Below are 16,247 nucleotides of genomic sequence, written 5' to 3'. Positions count from 1 at the left end.
GGAAGAGAAGGGAGGAAGGAAAGGAAGGAAAGGAAAGGAAAGGAAGGAGGGAGGGAGGAAGTAGGGAGGGAAGGAAGGAAAGGGGCACAGAATTATCTTATTGGGTGGTCCAGCCTTTTAAATATCTGAAAGTAATTTTTAAAATTCAACTTACATAAGAATGTGTCTGCTCATAAATAGATGTGAGGCATTAATTAGACACTCTTTGAGGTGCTACAAATACTATATTATAACAAAGGCTAAGATAAAAATCTCTGACCTTATGGATTTTGCGCCACATCACCTTAGAATCAAATGACATTTTGTCCTCCTACTCTTTACCCCACATGATAAACATGGGGTCAGAGGTCTTGGATTCTGTTCTGACTTCTACCTATCATTTATTATGTGGTTTGGGGCTAGTGACAGCTTCTCTGTTAATTTCCAAGGCATTGTACATGGTTATTGCTGTTAAATTAAACTAAATTTGGCCTGAGGATGCCTCCATACTTACAGGCCCAATATAATGAACTACAACCAAGTAACTTAGTTAAAGCCTAATTTAGGAGTACACTTTTGTAACAAATAACTGAGTCTCAGCCCAATCCCATCAGCCAATCTTCAGTCAATCACAGGCTGTCAAGTGATCAGGCCATATTCAAACAAGGCAAATATCGAGCTGTTTCTATATCTCACTCTCATTTTCTGTCCATAAACGTTGCCTGCCCACAATGCTGATTAGAGCTCCCTGAACTCTTCTGGCTCTAAGAGCTTCCCAATTAGCAAATCATTTCTTGCTCAAACAAACTGTTAAATTTGTCTAATTTCTTTTAACATGTCTAAGGTCCCTATAGTTATAGAATACTATGATTCCATGATTATATGAAACACCCTACTGTCTTATTATAAGTATATCATTTTACAATTATTTATTTCCCATATTCATATTTAGAACTAAGTTGAAAAATGAAATCTTTTTTGGAAGACAATTATCTTAGTTTTCTTTCTTTTACTATAAGTGATTGTCTGAGATTTTCTCCACTAGATGTTATATTCTCCTTTAAATTTCTAAATGCCAATGTATATGTTTGAGGGGCATTGCAATATCCAGAACTTTCTCGCTTGCCCTCCAAAAAATAACCAAGAAACATTCCCATGTGGTCAGTTTTATGTGGCCAAATACCATCGTTATTTAAATAAAGACTGACTTCTCTTCCCAAAATATGCATCTATTATCATCATTATGATTATCCGCACTGATGTCCCAATACGTCCATTTGTTTGAATTTATTCATTTTTATACAGTTCAAATGCTGTAGTCACCATAGAGATCATTGTCAAGCAGGTGCTATGGCTCATTCTCTTATGGCTAAATAAAACATTTTTTAAATATCCACATGGTATCCAGGTTACATCTTGATAATCACTTTAAAACTGAGCAAAAAATAAATAAAATGGCAGATGGAATGTTGTTTTTCTTTTTTCTCCTCGTCTTCCTTTATTCCCTCACATTGTCAGGATGGCTCCATCCATTCAGATGGCAGGACTGTTCTGAATGAAGGCGGACCTGCACCTTCGGCAGTCATCTCTCCAGTTCAATTATGGTGCTTTAGCAGGGCTAATTAGCATTCCTCAGAGCTGGAGTTCTTTGAGTGACAGGTAACCATGGAGAGTCACACTCCTGTAGGTGATCAGCAAGAATCTATCTTTTCTTTTTAATTAAAAATTAGAAAAGCCTTAAAGAAAAAGCATAGCATTTACTAATGTATGCTGTTAGCCCAAGATTGCCATGCTGGAAACAATAACAATAGTGTCAGAAGAAAACTAATGCCATTTCAAAAGGAATAGAGAAAACTATCATGGTAGTCAGATACAAGAAATATATTTATCATCCTCCCTGATAACAGATGCCCCAAAGGAAAACACAAAATAGCAAAAGATCATCTGTTCCTGAGAATTTATTTAGATAAGAATTTTCTTTCCTTCAAAATTTGAGAAATGCTATTTTATTTATTAATGATAGTTTTGTTCTTTCCTATTATTTAGAAAGTATTAGAACTAGAAGTTTAGAATTGTATACGCAGTTATTACTGAATAAAACATATTCAGTAAATGTCAATTGCTGATAAGAGATATAACAAAATTAAAAAATATTAATAACCTATTTGATTGTAGGAAGGATTAGAAAAATTCCATAATATACCAATATTAAACCTGATCTTAAGAATTGATGTCAGCAGACAATATGTATCTGTCCAACAAAGTGGGTTTTCTAAGTAAGGCAGAGAAGTGAATTAAATATCGTCATCTTAGCTTGGTAGCTCAGTTTCAGGGAAAAAAATAGAAATTTTATAACACTTTAAGAGCATATCAGGACACTTTTTCTATTCAAAAACAAACAAGTAAATAATCTGAATAATCAGAGTCCATTTTAACTTTTCCAAAACTGAAAGAATACTGTTCTATTTTCTTTTGGTTCTGTTCATCTTATAAAAAATGTAATTTAACATGCCTCTCCCTTCCTGTTTTTACCCAAAAGTAGGATTATTATAAAAACACTCCATGCTGTTATTTCTGGCCGGCATAAAGCCAGGAAGCTCTAACAGTGTTATGGGAATGCCTAATCTCATGAGCTTGCCAGCCTTATTTTTTAAACTATGAGGGTGGGGAAGGATGCAAACCACGTCACAGCAAATTCTTCAACTGTTAGTTCAGAATAATTTATATTACGAAGAATTCACTAATAGCACAAAATGATAAAATCTGTTGTATTATTCTGTAGGTTAAATGAATAAACAAATTTTAATTCCAAAAGACTGTCCCCCACAATTTGGGTCACTGTCCATAAAGTCATTTGTTTAATTATGTTTATTTGAATTTGCTTTCTTAATAAGTATAATTCCTCAACTTTTCAATTTTCTACAAGAATTTTATAGAAAATAGATTTCCCTCTCAATGTTTATAAACTTAGCTTCAATAAATTTAACTTGCTAATTACTATTCACTTTAATTTGAAAATACAAAAGATGATTATATCCCAGGAATCTCAAAACTTTATTTTTTCCTGAAATTCTTCCATGGCCAATAGAATTCAGATATAAGAATAAGAATGTCTCTTGTTTAATAATATGAAAAAGTTACTTTCTGATGCATTTTATTTTGTAGCATACTATTTTTGAATCATAATGGAAAGAGGTAGCTGTTAGTTCTATATGTTACTTCCTTTGATAGTTACTACTTCCATACATAATGTATATCAATTTTCTTATTAATAATGAAACCAAATTAGTGGAAATGCTGAAGTGAATGGAAAATGCTATGCATTTTAAAACAAACTCATTAAGAATCAATGCCCCATTTTGTTTTAAAAATAATTGACAATTTCCAAATATTTTTAAAAGAGCAAATTGAATTATTGAATATTTAGAACTGTTTTTATTCATTTTAATACTAATTATTTATAGGCTAATCATTTTTAGCTTTCTCTCTACATTTTCTGCAGATGCTATAAGGAAAATGTTTCAAGTTGAACTGCTTTATAATAGATTATACTTAATTAGTAAAAAGAAGACGGGAATGGTTGAGTGCTCTGAACTGTTGACATGGCTGATCTCTAATCACTTTAGGCTTTACTTCATGACTCCCTCTTCCCTACTATGACAGACAGAAGAAATATGCTTGTAACAATGGTTACTAACATTTTTTCAGAAAATGTTGATAACCCAAAAGCTAGCTGGTGTCCTATCATAGAATATTTTGTCTTGATTTCCTCCTGGATGTAGTCCTTCAGATTTTCCACAGTGATTTCCTAGAACCACAAAAGGTCAAAAGCATGAACCTCCTATTGATGTAGTTTAATATTCACATTTTACGGGTGAAGAAACTGGGGCACAGAGAGGTTAATGACACTCAGGTAATTAGTTTCAGGGCTAGAACTGGAACCAAAACTCAAGATTCAGAGTTCCTTCATCAACAACTTCTCCAAGGATAATTCCATTCCACTATGCCCGCTCACTAGATTCCACATCAACTTGTCATGAGTTGACTCAGAGAATTGACTCAGAGAGTCAACAATAGCACAAAAGCCATGCCTTGCAACATCCTGCCATACAACACCCTTTCGCCAGATCCAAGAAGTTGCTTACTCCAGTGTCATTAACCTATGAAGACATCGATTCCCTAACTTGAGCTGACAGAGTGTCATTGTTCTTTACCTTTGTGACTCACATTACTTTTCTCAATTGCTTTTATTAATATTCTGCATTTGCCATATTTTATGGTAAAACATTAGTCTTCTGGGTGGAGGGGGCTGGAAAGAAAGCACTTTCTTGACTCCCTAAAATACTACAATTTTAGATATTTCAACATGATTAAAAAGCAAATTGAAAAATTTAAGTGGTAAAATTAAAACATTAAACAAATAAGATGTTTCCTAAGAAAAATATACATTTTTTATTATAAAGACAGTACAAAACAATAGTGTATTTGAAAACTAGTAAATATTCTTCAATGCATGTTTTTTGACCTGTTAGTTGGAAGAGTAATATGCCGGATTATTTTTCTGTAGTTAAGACAGGTAGGAAAACCCACGACACGAAAATAAAGATCATGTCATTTCTGTCCTCTGTGTAAAATAGTATATTATGGTTTTTTTCTATTAAAGTCCTTCTTTCTTCCATTCTTAGTGACTGTAATAATTTTTTCTATATATCTATTAAGTTATATATGCTAAACTAAGGGATGCATTCTAAACGGTGTCTAATCTATGCATATCAATGTACATTTAGAGACTTGTACACACACGTACAACTAAATCACCATTAAATAAATTCGTCATTTTGGTTCTATTTGGCTGCCACACTCAAATACCTTTCGAAAGGATAGAGCCATGAGCAGAGAAAACAAAGACAGAAGGTCTAAAAATAATTATCATTTGAGAAAAAAAAAATGTAGCTGTACACATTTGCATTTTTAAGAGGAGACTCACAGAGCAACATAATGTTATTTTAAAATAATAATTGTTACTGCTATTAAATTAAAGCATGAATGAGTATATTTTAAATCCAGTATGAGTCTTAACTTCTAGAATTACCTCTCTTATCCCCATGCTTTCTCCTTAGTCCCACTTCACAAAAGTTACCATTTTTAAACAGTTTTAGTGCACCCTTCCAGGACATTTTATGATGACACATTAAAAACATCTGAAGTGTTTTCTTATTTTTAAAAAATGCCTCTTCTAAATGGCTGCAGGAAGAAAAGCAGGAAAAATAGGATTCATAGACAGCAGACAAATACACATTGTACCCCTATATAAGAAAGGAAGGTCCTCCCTGTGGAGGGTAGTACATTTCCATCAAATGAGTTATTAGGTTTATCAACCGGTGGTAGAAAAGGAGAAAGTCTTGTATCAAAGGATGCAAACATTGAATGAAAGCTTTTATGTCCTCTCCAACCTCAGGAACCTAAAGAAATTAAAATATTCAGATTATATATATTTTAAATAATGTCTGAAAGCAAATTCTTTGTTTCCATAATTTTTATTGGGATTCAGTCAGAAGTTTCTTCTGACTTAATTAAATCTATAAAGAATATCACCAGATTTTCCTAACAATAAATAAAGAGGCCGGGCGCAGTGGCTTACACCTGTAATCCCAGAACTTTGGGAGGCCGAGGGGGATGAATCACGAGGTCAGGAGATCGAGACCATCCTGGCTAACACAGTGAAACCCCGTCTCTACTAAAAATACAAAAAGAAATTAGCCGGGCGTGGTGGCGGGCGCCTGTAGTCCCAGCTACTTGGGAGGCTGAGGCAGGAGAATGGCCTGAACCCGGGAGGCGGAGCTTGCAGTGAGCCGAGATGGCGCCACTGCACTCCAGCCTGGGCGACAGCGAGACACTGTCTCTAAATGAATATATATATATATATATATATATATATATATATATATATATATATATATAAAGGAAGAAGGGAGGAAACAAAAAAAGGAACAGTTAAAGGGAACACAGAAAGGGAAGAAGAGGAAAACAATTGAAATGTCAAACAAACAAAAAAAAAAAACCCTTTGCTTTTCAAAATTTCCAACAGAACTCATGTAAGTAATATTTAACTGTCATTGACTCAGGTCAGAGTAGGAAGAGGAGGAGAGGAAAATGTGCTAAATAAGAGGAGTAGAAGAATAAAATAAGAAAAGGACGGAAAATTAGAAAGCAGAAAGGGAATGAAGACCAAGGAAAGGAGGAGGAAGCTTTTGCGGTTGAGAAAACTGTCATAGCAACTGACATCATATCAGGCAGTAGGACCAGTGACATTTCTTAAAGATAATATAGAACTTTGATAATGTGTCCCCAACAGTTGTCCAAAAATATTTATTTTCAAAAATCAATGTAAATGTTTTTAAAGTAATAGTAAATACTTTGCTCTCTTTCATATTTTAATCCTCGGAATTTATAAAATTGTTTTGTGGATGAAAGTATATGAACAGGTTGAATGTTTATCTTCTGATAATTTTTTTCAACTGTTCAGTGAATATGGTTATGATTATATAGCCCTGCTGAAAAATAAAGTGTCTAAATTACCATACATGGTTAAAAATGGACCAGACTTTTAACATATGCAATGCTTTTTACCAGAAGTTGCATAACGTCAGCGTCTATGAAACTACTGAGTTCAACTTCTTAATCTCTGTGCTGCTGAACAGCCCACTAAATCTCTCTGTTAAACTCACACATGCCCCCTGTCTCTGCTGTGTCCTAGCATATCCAAGAATGGATTTTCCATTGAATGTTACTGCCAAAGCACTTTTTCTTCTGGCACTAGCAGAGAAATTGAAATATACCTTATAGGCTTAAAACATAAATATATTATGGGTTAAGAGATAAAATCCATTATGAACTTCAGCAACCCAAGAAAATGTGGGCAATGTGTAATAAAATTTGAGATGTATAGACACTTGACTTGATCAAATTTTACTAATTCATTCAGAAACAACCATATTGGAGTCATCAAGCTTTTCAAAGGTGAGGTAACAGTTACTGAAAGCCATTAGCTCTATTATATACTTTTTCCCACCCCATTTGACCAAATAAATTCTTACCCAAGTGAGACCTTTCTTTAGAGCAAACTCTGAAGGGTTTGCAATTCAAAACATGATTTACAAAGGTCCATTGTTTTGTTCTGGCCACTGCTCAAAAGTAACTTCAAAATTGCCTTACTAATTGATCTATTTCACATCATTCTGAAAAACCTGAACTGACTCTTTCAGGTTGGTGATCTCCCTGAAAAATCTGCTTGTAAAGCATATCTGTCTATACCCTCTCATGATGATGCAGCGTCCCCTGCCTCCCTCAACTACAGCTAAGTACAAAGCACTGTGCTAAATGCTACTAAAAGAAGAATTAATAAAATGTATAGATCATCTCTGTTATCTAGAACCTTAAAATTTAGTAATTGGATTTAAATATATACATACGTATGTACAGGCCCACACAAACATATATTATACATTATGGATGTTTATGTACCTATATTGTGTGTTATGGATGTGCATGTATATATACATATACATATTTATACTTTAAGAAAGAAAACGAAAAATGCCATGAGAAAGATAGAAAAAAGAAAGCGTTTAGAAGCACAGCTGAGAAGGAACATGTTTTCCCTGTGAGGCAAGATGAAGATGTAGTCAAAATTAGCAAAACCTTTATGGAGAAGGTGACATTTGTCTTTAGAACTGGGTATGGACCTGATAGGCAGAAATGGGGAGGAAAGTTTTCTAGGCAGAGGGCACAGAAAAACAAAAATCCAGTATTGTTGGAGAAACAGTAAGTTGAGGAGCATGCTGTGCCTGAGGGAACATAATGGGGAACAGAAAGAATTCACTTTGAGCTCAGGGTTTAGACTTTATTTTGTCCAAAGAAAAAAGCACCGTTAACTGCCTTTAGAAGAAGACTGACAGGATATGATCATATCATTCAGAGATTTATAGTCAACATACCTTTCTCATTATTCATCTCTCTAAGAAAATAAAATGGGTTAAAACATGGCCTACCAGTCTGTGTTGCTACAAAGCAATACATGAGGCTGGGTTACTTATAAAGAAAAGAGGTTTATTTGTCTCACAGTTCTGCAGGTTCTTCAAGAAGTATGGCACCAGCATCTGCATCAGGTGAGGACCTCGGGCTGCTTTCACTCTTGGCAGAGGGTGAAGAGGAGCCGGTGTGTGCAGATCACATAGTGAGAAAGGAAGCAAGAGAGAGGGAATGGAGGTACCAGACCCTTTAACAACCAGCTCTGTCAGTAACTCAGAGTGAAAACTCACTCACCACACTTCCTTCATGGAGGGTATTAATCTATTCATGAGAGATCCACCACCATGACCCAAATATTTCCCACTGGGCCCAACACTGGAATCACATTTTATTAATAACATGAAGTTTGGGAGAACAAACATCCAAACTATAGCAAAGGCTTTCTCTGAGTCCTGGCTCTGCCTGCCTCATTTTAACTTCAGCACTATCTTCAATTGCTCTCCCAGTGTTGCCTAGTCTACTCTCCAGCACTAGAGCCTTTCCATTCTAAGGGTTCTCAAGGAATCTCAAGCTATTCAGTGACTCAATTCCTCTATCTTGGACATTTCTTCTTTCTGGCACACCTCTGCCCTCCCCCTTCTTCCCTACCTTCTTGTCCAGCTAGCTTGCCCCAATTTATTCTTCAAGCACCTCCTTGACTAGATCCTCTCCCTTTCTTATTCTACATTTTGATCATACCTTGAATGTAACCCTATTGTAACAATCAAACTCTTATAAGAGTATATTATTTCAACAAATATGTTTTAATTATATCCAGTGCCCCAATTACATTGGAGATTCTTTTTAAAATTGTAAATGTTAGAATTTAATTTTTGATATAAACTTTTTTGATACAAACTTTAATTTTGATAATATGCTTTGCAAGCAGAGCAGATTGAACCTCTTTGTAAAATATCTAGGCATACCTGAAAAGAAATAAGAAATATTATTTATCTCATTAAAATATTAGCTATACCTAAGAGATTTATGACATAAATTACTGTTCAATATAAAGCCTGTGAATGCAGTCATTATGAATTGCAAAAGTACAGTTTATGCAGAATAACTAAAATTGTTCTTTTGCATGAAGGGAGGAATATGACACATTCAAAGTTTTCTTTTTTTCTTTTTTTTTTAATCTTAGTTTGTTATTTCTGCATCTCTTTGTAACCATAATCCACAGGTTTATATAAATGGAAAAGGGCCAAATAGAGCAAATCTTAATTGTTTTCAGAGAAGACATGAGATTCAAGTTAAGTGATTCAAAACTATTACTGACTTCAAATCCAAGCCTATTTTCAGTAGTCATTAAAATAAGCACTATCTTATGTTCACAAGAACTAAAAGACATCAAGGCAGGCTAATGAATATCAGAGTGTGAGTTTAATAAAAACCAGGTGGCAGCTCAAAAATCTATTTAAAATTCCCTACCTCTCCTTCCTATTTCCATTTTATTAGGTGTTTGTGGAGAAATACTGTCTACACAAAATTCTGAAGGATTTGAAAGTGGGGGGAAAAACACTCTATGATTAGGTGTTCAAAGTTTCTCAGAAAACATTATGTTTTATCCTTGACCAAATCAACCAACACCACTATTTCCCTTAGCCAATAAAAACTCTAACCAAGTTGAATAGTTTTTTGTCTCTTTTTCTCTTATCTTTCTACTTGATTGGAAATTGAACTTTTGTAAACCAAATTGATGAGTATTTGGTTGGAGCATTTATGCTAAGCAATTGTGAAGTTTCCACAACTATTTAGAGAGTGAGATCAATGAGTCAAGTATTTTGGACATATATAAGAGTGCACAGCTATAAAACTAACAATTCTATTGTTGCCTACAGATGAGTTCCATAATATGCAACATTGCACACGGCCTGTCTAACCTCTCCTTTTAAATATTTACATCCAGATTTGGAATCGGGTAATTTCTATCCGCCATTCTTGGTCTGTTTGATTCAGGGAGGATTTGAACCCAGTCCTCTGGCTCCAGAAATTGACCTATAACCCAGGCCTAGTTAATGAGAACATTTTATGTCCTGGCCATAGAGGCTGGCTCCTGGATAAGCATGTGGCTGCACTCCTATGAGTCAGAAATAAAATAATCTTAACATTCTGTTAACTATTTGGAAAAGCACTGGAAATTTCCAATCGGATTGCCAACCTTAAGATAGTATAAGCCTAGAATTTTTAAACTTCTTGCAACTACCACACAGAGGGAACCATGAAGGAAGCCAAAGAGAAGATATATAAGAGAGAGGGGTAGTGCTTAAAGGGGGTAGAAAGAGAAATAAAAATAGTTGATTGTGTAGTTTTAGGTCCAGGGCTGAGACATATCTGAATCTATCTTTGTATTCCTCAGTTGAAGGAGTTGATAAATTACCATTTCTGCTAACAAGTATCTGAATTTGTTTTTACTATTGTTTGCAACTGAATAAGCTCTTTCAAAACAAGTACCAAACAGAAACTGAAGAAAAAAAATCCTGATAATTAAGTCAATGGACAGTATCAATTTATTCTGACAGATGCTTGTATCTTCTGGATCTAACCATTTGGATAATTTGGCAGGTTGATGAGAATATTAGTCAGTAATAATGTATAAGCCACATACAGTTTTTGGGTATTATTTGAGTTTCTCTTTAAAAATGTGCAAAACTTCTCTACACTTATATTTATTTAATTATATCAGTTTTGAGCTAGAAAGCTCTTAAAAATATAGACTCATTCAAAGGAAAGCAGACAAGCATTGACGCAACTATTTGGCAGTCAAGGTGAAGGCATACCATATTTACATTTTGTTTGTGAGAAACCAAGTTATAGCATTTTCTCTACATTTATATTACGTTAATTTAATCTTTATCTGAATGTTCTACTATGCATATTAAAATGTAACACAGATAAGGTAAAATTAAAAGGGGTTAGTGGGAAAAAGGAACAGAAAATTAAGAAATGGAAATACAATAACAATGAATCAATTTTCACTCTCAGACTTTTCTTCTACCAACAATCTTAAATGTTTTTATCCTGTTCTTTGACAGGTACTTACATAATTTTTTTGTTGCAGATTTTAAAGTTAATGTGAAAGTGCTGGAATTTTAACATTTTAAGATCTGTGCTTTTTTTCACTATGGAAACAATGACATTTCCCTAGTTACACATTATTTTATTTCTTGGCAGTTTTCAGCATAAGAAATATAATTTTCAAACAAGAAACTATAGTGTTATATGACACCAGTTTCCTTTTGAACAGGAAATCTTTAAACAGACCAAAAAACCTATGCCTATATATATATACAATTGTGTGTGTGTATATATATATATAATTGTAATTATATTTCTATTATACAATCAGTGGTTTGTATTATACAATCAGTGGCCGTTGTCATAAGTGAATTAAATTGAGAAGAGTAAAACATGCAGAACATAAGAATGGGTTCATAAAGAAATGTTTTTGTATCTTTCCTCAGGCATTTTTGGCTACCTTCTATCCAATGTGGAAATCTTGGAAGTAAGAAAAAAAAACTGTAATTAAAAGAAAAAAATAGAGACTTTGTTCTGCTAAAAAAAAAAAAGCATCAATTTCAAATTTACTTGGGCAAAGGACTTACCGTGGGAGAGACTGTGAGAAATAGGAATAGTGCACATAAATATCAAAGATCATAAAAATAGACACATAGACATGAAGCAGAATAGAGAATCAGAAAATAAGCCAATGCATTTAGGCCAACTGATCTTCAACAAAGCCAGCAAGAATGTTCATTGGGGAAAAAAACCCATCTTCAATAAATGGTTCTAGGAAAATTGGATAGCAATATACAAAAGAATGAAACAGGTCCCCTATCCCTTACCATATAAAAAAATCAACCCAAAACGGATTGAAGACTTAAACATAAGAGCCAAAAGTATTACAATGCTAGAAGAAACCCTAGGGGAGCTCTCCAGGACTATGGTCTAGGCAAAAAATTTATGACTAAGACCTCAAAAGCACAGGCAACTAAAACAAAAATGGACAAATGAGATTACATTAAACGAGACAGCTCTGTATGGCAAAGGAAACAACACAGTGAGAAGACAATCTATTGAATAGAAGAAAATGTCTGCAAACTATTCATCTATCAAGGGACTATCGAGAATATACAAGGAATTCACACTACTCAATAGGAAAAAAAAAGTAAAATCCCATTAAAAAGTGGGCAAAGATATGAGTAAACATTTCTCAAAAAAAGACATACAAATGGCCAACATGTATATGAAAAAATGCTCAACAACACTAATCATTAGAGAAATGCAAATCAAATCTACAATGAGATATCATCTTACTCCAGTTAGAATGGCTGTTATTGAAAAGACAATACACACACACACACATTTTGGCAAGGATGCAGAGGAAAGGGAACTATTATACAAAGTTGATGAAAATGTAAACTAGTACAGCCACTATGAAAAACAGTATGGAGAATTCTCAAAAAAAGCTAAAATTACTATTTTATTCAACAATCCCCTACTGGGTATCTACTCAAAGGAGAAAACCTCAATATACTAAAGGGACACCTGTACTCACATGTCTATTGCAACACTATTCACAATAGCAAAGATGTAGAATCATTTTAAGTGTTCATCAACAGATTAATAGATAAAGAAAATGTATTACATATGCACAATAGAATACATTAAAGAGAACAAAATCTTGTCATTTTCAACAACATGGATAGATCAGGAGGTCATTGTCTTAAGTGAATTAAGCCAGGCACAGAAAGACAAATATAGTATGTTCTCACTTAGGTGGGAGCTAAAAAATTTGATCACATGGCAGTAGAGGGTGGAAAGATAGATAACAGAGACTGGGAAGGATAAGAGGGGGGAAGAAGGAGATGAAGCCAAGTAAGTTAAAGTACAGTAAGACGGAAGGTATATATTCAATGTTTGATAGCAGAGTAGGGTGACTATACTTAATAAAAATGTATTGTACTCCGGTGGTGAACACCCTAAATACCCTGACTTGATCAGTATGCATTATAGACATATAATAAAATGTTTTAATGTACCCTATACATTTGTACAAATAAAAAATACCTTTTAAAAACAGAGAATTTTTGAGTTTGGCCATGGCTTGATATCCAGGGACACCATCCAAAAAAAAAAAAAAAAATCTCATAGATTTTGCCTATCTTTGTAAAGTGTCTTGTGAGTCAACTAGAATAGAAGATGTTGGTCAAAAAAATGGGATGCTTGAAAAGACAAAGAGGAATATTAGATAATGATAAAAGGATTAATCCAACAGAAAAATATTGCTATCCTAAATATATATGCACCTAACACTGGAGCTGCCAAATTTATAAAACAATTACTACTAGACATAAGAAATGAGATAGACAGCAACATAATGATAGTGGGGGACTTCAATACTCCACTGACAGCACTAGACAGGTCATCAAGACAGAAAGTCAGCAAAGAAACAATGGACTTAAACTATACCCTAGAACAAATTGACATAATAGATATTTACAGAACATTCTACCCAACAGCTGCAGAATATACATTCTTTTTTTTTTTTTTTTTTGGTCACCCAGGCTGGAATGCAGTGTTGTGATCTCAGCTCACTGCAACCTCTGCCTCCCAGGTTCAAGTGGTCCTCCCACCTCAGTCTCCCTGGTAGCTAGGATTACAGGTGTGCGTCACCAAGCTCGGCTAATTCTTTTTTGTATTTTTAGTAGAAACAGGGTTTCACTATGTTGGCCAGCCTGGTCTCGAACTCCTGAGCTCAAGTTATCTGCCCTCTTTGGCCTCCCAAAGTGGTGGGATTACGGGCTTGGCCAGAAAATACGTTCTTTTCATCAGCACATGGAACATTCTCCAAGATAGCCCATATGATAGGTCACAAAGAAAGTCTCAATACATTTAAGAAAACTGAAATTATACCAAGTATCTTCTTAGACCACAGTGGGATACAACTGGAAATTAACTACAAAAGGAATGCTCAAAACTATACATATACATGAAAGTTAGATGATCTGCTCTTGAATGATCTTTGGGTCAACAATGACACCAAGAAGGAAATTCAAAAATTCTTTGAGCTAAACAATAAGAGTTTACCAAAACCTCTGGGATACAGTAAAAGCAGTGCTAAGAGGAAAGTTAATTGCATTAAATGCCTACATCAAAAAATTTGAAAGAGTGCAAATAGAAAATCTAAAGTCACACCTCAAGGAAGTAGAGAAAGAACAAAGCAAACCCAAACCCAGAAGAAGAAAAGAAATAACAAAGATCAGAGCAGAACCTAATGAAATTGAAACAAACAAATTCAAGATAAATGAAACAAAAAGTAGGTTCATTGAAAAGATAAATAAAATTGATAGACCATTAATGAGATTAACCAAGAAGACAGAAGATCTAAATAAGCTCTATTAGAAATAAAATGGGAAATATTACAACCGATACCACAGAAATACAAAAGACTATTCTTTTATGTGCAGAAACTAGAAATTTAGAGAAGTTGGATAAATTCCTGGAAATACACAACCTTCCTAGATTAAATCAGGAAGAAATAGAAACCCTGAACATACCAATAACAAGAAGCAAGATCGAATTCGTAAAACAAACAAACAACAACAACAACAAAAAACCCAGGACCAGGACCAGGTGGATTCACAGCTGAATTCCATCAGATATTCAAAGAAGAATTGTTACCAATCTTACTGAAACTATTTCAAAAGAAAAAGAGCAAGTCCTCCCTAAATCGTTCTATGAAATCAGTACCACTCTAATATCAAAACCAGGAAAGGACATGACAATAAAACTATAGACCAATATCCCTGATGAACCAATGCAAAAATCCTCAGCAAAATACTAGCTAACAAAATCCAACAGCATATCAAAAAGAAAATTGACAATGATCAAGTGGGTTTTATACCAGGGATGTGGGAATGGTTTAACATACACAAGTCATTAAATGTGATAGATCACATAAACAGAATTAAAAACAAAAATCATATGATTATCTCAGTAGATACAGAATATGCATTTGACAAAATCCAGCATTCCTTTATCATTAAAACTCTCAGCAAAACTGGCATTGAAGGGACATACCTCAAGGTAATCAAAGACATCTATGACAAACCCACAACTAACATTATACTGAACAAGGAAAAGTTGAAAGCATTCCACTTGAGAACTGGAAAAGACAGACAAGAATGCCCACTTTCATCACTTCTATTGAACATTGTACTGGAAATCCCAGCCAGAGTAATCAGACAACAGAAAGAAATAAAGGGCATGCAAATCAGTAAACAGGAAGTTAAATTGTTGTTGTTTGCTGATGATATGACCATATACCTAGAAAACCCTAAAGACCCATCCAAAAAGCTCCTAGATCTGATAAATTAATTCAGTAAGGTTTCAGGATACAAAATCAATGTACACAAATCAGTAACACTGCTATACACCAACAACGACCAAGCAGGGAAACAAATCCAGAACTTAGTCCCTTTTACAATAGTTGCAGAAAAATAAAATACTAAGCAATATACCTAACCAAGGAAGTGAAAGATCTCTACAAGGAAAACTATAAAACATTACTAAAACAAATTATCACTGACACAAACAAATGGAAACATATCTCATGTTCATCTATGGGTGGAATCAATATTGCAAAAATGATCATACTGCCAAAAGCAATCTACAAATTCAATGCAATTCCCATCAAAGTAGCATCATCATTCTTCACAGAACTAGCAAAAATAATTCTAAAATTCATATGGAACCAAAAAAGAGCCCACATAGCCAAAGTAAGACTAAGCAAGAAGAACAAATTTGAAGGCATCATGTTACCCAACTTCAAACTATACTACAAGGGTACAGTTACCAAAACAGCATGGTAATGGCGTAAAAAGAGGCATGTAGACCAATGGAACAGAATAGAGAACCCCGAAATAAAGCCAAATACTTATAGTCAACTGATCTTAGACAAAGCAAGCGAAAACATAAAGTGGTGAAAGGACACCCTAGTCAACAAATGGTACTCAGATAATTGGAAAGACACATGTAGAAGAATAAAGCTGGATCCTCATCTCTCAGCACATACAAAAATTAACTCAAGATGGACCAAAGACTTAAAGCTAACACTGGAAAGTCTAAAACTTCTAGAAGATAATATTGGGAAAATCCTTCTAGACATTGGTTTAGGCAACAAGTTCATGACCAAG

Source organism: Macaca fascicularis, chromosome 1 (genome assembly GCF_037993035.2).
Source record: "Macaca fascicularis isolate 582-1 chromosome 1, T2T-MFA8v1.1".
Classification (NCBI taxonomy): Eukaryota; Metazoa; Chordata; class Mammalia; order Primates; family Cercopithecidae; genus Macaca; species Macaca fascicularis.
This window is presented reverse-complemented; position numbering follows the sequence as displayed.